The sequence below is a fragment of the Physeter macrocephalus genome, chromosome 17, assembly GCF_002837175.3.
Source record: "Physeter macrocephalus isolate SW-GA chromosome 17, ASM283717v5, whole genome shotgun sequence".
NCBI lineage: Eukaryota > Metazoa > Chordata > Mammalia > Artiodactyla > Physeteridae > Physeter > Physeter macrocephalus.
In genome coordinates this window covers 30,140,214-30,145,583 of record NC_041230.1, presented here as the reverse complement: position 1 = coordinate 30,145,583, position 5,370 = coordinate 30,140,214, and the positions used below count along the sequence as shown (strand labels likewise).

The window sequence follows — 5,370 nt, the reverse complement described above, 5'->3', positions numbered from 1 at the left end:
ACCCACAGAAATGGGGTCCCTGGTCCACAGATGCCATCTATTCCAATTGCCCCAAGCTAGGAAGTGAGCCTCTTCCAAATGCCAAAAAGGAATGGTTCACAAACAGGAACAGTTTTATGAGAGGGGGAAAAGTCTGACAGGATACACTGTAACCTCCTAGACCCAAGTCACAGAAGCAAGAAGCCTACCCTCCAGGGACTTCTGTCCAAAAGGCAGAGCTGATAACTCTCACACGAGCCTTAGAGCTCAGGACTGGGAGGATCTTAAATGTTTACACAGATTCCCAGGACGCATATGCCATCCTCCATGCACATGGGGCTATTTGGAAGGAAAGAGGTATGCTTACTGTGGAGAATAAACAGCTGGAACACGGCTTAAGCATACTGAAGCTCTTAGAAGTAGTATAGCTTCCCAGAGGTCTCTCTGAGCGGACTGGAGCGTGGCCGCGGCTGCGCACTCCAGACGGCCACACCATGGCGGAGGAGGAGCTTGAGGCGCTGAGGAAGCACAGGCTGGCCGAGCTGCAGGCGAAGCACGGGGACCCTGGCAAGGTAGCACACAGGAAGCAAAGCAAAGGGAAGCAGAAATGAGAAACAGTATCTTAGCCCAAGTTCTGGATCAGTCAGCCCGGGCCCGATTAAGTAACTTAGCACTTGTAAAGCCTGAGAAAACTAAAGCAGTAGAGAATTACCTTATACATATGGCACAGTATGGACAACTAAGTGGGAAGGTATCAGAACAAGGTTTAATAGAAATCCTCGAAAAAGTAAGCCAACAAACAGAAAAGAAAACAACAGTTAGATTCAGCAGAAGAAAAGTAAAGATGTCTAAAGACTGGGACTTAATAGAGCAATTCTAGGACAGATAATACTTGGCAGAACTTAAGATCCTGATGGGATGTTTACTTTGTTTATTGTCTATATGCCTTTTAAAAATAAACTTGTTATGCAAAATAAAAAAAAAAAAGAAGTAGTAGTACAGCTTCCAAGAAAGATGGTAGTAACTCATTGTAGGGGTCGCCAAAACGGGGATGCAGAGGGAAACAACAAGGCAGATGCGATTGCCAAAAGGGTGGCCAAAGAACTAGTAACTTGGCAACTACCCCTCATACCTCGCAGGCCAGATCCATCCAATTATTCCCCAATCTGCATAAAGGAAGAATTAGACAAAGTGCAAAAACGGGGCTTCATTAGAGATCTAGGAGGTCATTGGTGGCTAGTTAATGAACACGAGCCATACTTCTTTCCCCAACTGCAGCTTGTCAAGCCATCAGGGAAACTCACTATGGGAGGGAAGCCCTATATAATTGGTTAGTTGAGGTCATGGTAACTCCTGGCATGAAAAGTATAATCAGTCAGATAGTTGAGACATGCTGCTCTTGCTAATATGTCAGCCATGTACCTTGACTTGACTGGTGTCCTTGTCACCCATGCCATGCAGCCCAGGCCCTGGGTGCAGAAACTGCTTTTAACCATAGAAGGTAGTTGTGTTCTATCAACAGGATGCCACAAAGGCCCACAACAAAACCAGACCAAACTGGCTAGATCCAAGATAGCAGGCAAAGTAAACTAAATGTCACCGCTTTTCTTCCCCTCATTTATCTCTGTGTTTCCATACCAACTCCTGAGAGCTGAACAACACTTGCCCAGATTCATTTCTGTGTTTGTTTCAAAAGTACCTGGTGTTTGGCAGAGATGTTTTGCAGCTGTACTTTGAGAAGTATATATTCTGAGAGATATACAGTGGTCAACTGCCCCAAACTGGCTCTGAATTGACCACAGGAACACACCTGCACAGATGAAATCTGGAGGTGTCTGAAAGTTACCTTTACTTCATTACCACACTAAGATCTCCACCCAAAGGGGCATTTGTAATCTGCTAGACACAGTTTGTGCATGTGCAAGAGGGCCTGAGGGACTGCGCATACCCTGGCTGTTCCTGGAAATCTCTGTCCTTTTCCCCAGTTTCTGATGATGCACTTGCCTCTCACCCCTTAAATGCCCCCACTTTCCTCCTTTCAGGAAGAAGGTGCCTTTAGAGCATGAGCTAACCTTCTCCATTACCTGGCCATTGAATAAAAGCCGGTCTTGCTTGCGCCAAACTCAGTTTCATTATTGGCAGCATGAACCTGAAGGGGAAAGAACACCCTGACCGAGCCGGGGGGCTTCGGTTCAGCTAGGACCCCAAGAGGGGGGCCTCACGTCTAATTCGGTAACATCCTGTCTCCAAAAGGTTAAATTGTCTCACTCAGGGATACGAACAGTTAGGGTCAAAGCCTGGTGACATACATAGCTAAAGGTAGCTGGGGAAGTCTGCTCTTCTACCCCGAGTTATGACGATGCCCGAAAACAGAAGGCAGTAGTTACAGAAAATGAACCTGCGCCTTTCAGCGCCCCTCGAGAATGAAGAGCAGGACAAAAGCCAGAGGAGGGATTTGCCACCGGTAAAGCCCATTAACAAGTCCCAGGAAATAAAAATAGAAGCTGGGTAATAGTGTCTAACCTTTTTTTTCCTTTTCCTTTGTGCTTATTCTAGTTTCACCTGCCCACAGGCTGCCACACGCAGAGGCCTTGTACCCAGCCCTTTGGACCAGAGTTCCTAGAGCCACACAGCTGCGCCCGACACCTCAGCTTCCCGGCCCCGTGCAGAAGAGCGGCGCACAACACTGCAATTCAAGACGGGGGCGGGCAGCCCGTGTGCGGAGAGCCCGTGTGCGGAGACGCTGTGCGTGATACCATGAGCTGGAGCGCGAGAAACACGCCTGCGCCAGTCCCGCGAGAACTCGGCCCCCCTCCCCGCTAGGAGAACCCTAGCAGTCCTGCCCACGGCCTATGGGGAGAGTGCGAGCTCGCCCCTCTCCATTTTTTGATCAAAGAATAAAACTTTCCTTTGCTCCTGAACGGAACTCAGTATATCATTCTATTTGGCTCCAACGACCCTGGGCTGGAGGACCCTGTTGGGGCCAAATCGAAAGGGTTGTTAACATTTTTGTTGATCAGTTTCTTGTTTACTTGTTGTCAGGTTCCCCCGCTAGAATGTGAGCTCCAGTTACCACGTCTCTCCTGCTCAATTCAGTGCCCCAAACCGCACCTGCCCGATATGGGCACTCAGTAAATGTGAGAATAAAGATAAAACTAACACACCATTGTAAAGCAATTATACTCCAATAAAGATGTTTAAAAAAAAAAAGTTAAAACTAAAGGCATGAGAGAATGCATGAGCAGACTTTGATTACAGACATCCCACGAGAGACTAGTCTCCAAGGGTGACCTACAGCATGTAACTCGAACTACATTCCATAAAAAGAAGCATGCCCTGGGAATTCCCTGCCAGTCCAGTGGTTAGGACTCCACACTTTCACTCCCGAGGGCCAGTCGGGGAACTAAGATCCGGCAAGTCAAGCAGTGGCAAAAAAAAAAAAAAAAAATCATGCCCTGAAGAATTTCTTAATCCCTGATCTAGAGTTATCACATATTTGAGCACACACTCAGCCTACTCTAATGAATGATACAGAATATGTGATGATATGCTTTTAATCTTTTATGCAAAGTTAAATATAGGATAATATACACAACCATTTTCTTCCTTTCGAAACATCACAATTCATCATTCTAATCAGGGCAGGTAAGCACCAAGCCCTGCTGGCAATGTGTTTCCAGTTTCTTTATCCACCTCTCCTTTGCTGTACCGCCATCCACTTGCTAACTACACAGTCCTCAGTATCATATTTAGGAGTTTAATTCTGGTAAGAAGTGGATGTTCCCTTTTTCTTTGGCAATTATGGCCAAGTTGCTGGTGCTCTGAATAACTATTAGCATTGTAATTAGTCACGTAGATGTCTATTTTATTCAATGTATTCATTATCATTTGAAATTATTTATTTTGTCTCTCCAATAACATGTCAGCTGCATGACAACAGATAAAAAGAAGCATGCCCTGGGAATTCCCTGCCGGTCCAGTGGTTAGGACTTCACACTTTCACTACCGAGGGCCGGTCGGGGAACTAAGATCCCGCAAGTCGAGCAGTGGCCAAAAAAAAAAAGCATGCCCTGAAGAAGTTCTTAATCCCTGATCTAGAGTTATCACATATTTGAGTACACACTCAGCCTATTAAAATGAATGATACAGAATATGTGATGATATGCTTTTAATCTTTTATGCAAAGTTAAATATAGGATAATATACACAACCATTTTCTTCCTTTCGAAACATCACAATTCATCATTCTAATCAGGGCAGGTATGCACCAAGCCCTGCTGGCAATGTGTTTCCAGTTTCTTTATCCACCTCTCCTTTGCTGTACCGCCATCTACTTGCTAACTACACAGTCCTCGGTATCATTTTTAGGAGTTTAATTCTGGTAAGAAGTGGATGTTCCCTTTTTCTTTGGCAATTATGGCCAAGTTGCTGGTGCTCTGAATAACTATTAGCATTGTAATTAGTCACGTAGATGTCTATTTTATTCAATGTATTCATTATCATTTGAAATTATTTATTTTGTCTCTCCAATAACATGTCAGCTGCATGACAACAGAAATCTTGTCATAGTTGTTCTTATATCCCTCTCCCCACCCCATCCCCAGTGCATAAAACACTACTAAACTCAACACTGGCACTTAATAAATTTTGAATGAAAGTACAAATGATTGAATAAATGAATGAACCAATGAACTGTGTCTCACTGTTAGCTATGGATTTCATATGTAAGATGTCTTTCTATTCTTGTCTGTTTCATCAGCTTTAGCTGTACTGAGTTACCCATGTAAACATAGGCAGAATATAGAAACCTAGCTTCAGTCAATGGTCATTATTTCTAGAATAAATCCAAACTGAATGATGTTAATTTTGTGTCCCATGTTCCTCATATGCAAACTCAGTGAAGCAGATGCTGTCATTGCTCTGACACCATCTGCAGCTCCTTATATACCAAAGACTGCTTCTCTTCCTGATGATGTTTTGGAATATGATAACATGATAAAAACAAAATGCTCTGGCTGCTTCGAATTCTTTGGCTTGATCTTCCTGAACTCATCACAATCACAGAGCATCAAGTTCATATGCTTGTCAAAAGCCTTAAAGGTGCCAGTGAAGATCCAATCATCTTGCAGGACACATGTCATCCTGGAGTCAATGTGCTGCAGCATCTCGCTGCTCTTTCCCACAGTCATGAATGCTGCTCCACCAAATCCAATGTCCACAGGATAGTTTTGGGATCCTTAAGACCGAAGGGAAGGCTACAGATTAAGGTATGTCCAAGGTTCTCCACCAAACAATGCAAGCTGGGGCAGAAGCTTCAAACAGTAGATAGAGCCTGTTTTTATTTTGTTTGTTTTCTCTTGAAATCAGCTACCTAGGTGTTCCAATACTGTT

At 44.3% G+C, this 5,370-nt stretch overlaps 1 pseudogene; it reads left to right on the top strand.

Moving 5' to 3' along the window:
* The first annotated feature begins 355 nt into the window (after positions 1 to 355).
* On the top strand, positions 356 to 859 carry LOC112065193 (programmed cell death protein 5-like; annotated as a pseudogene).
* Positions 860 to 5,370: the final 4,511 nt, after the last annotated feature.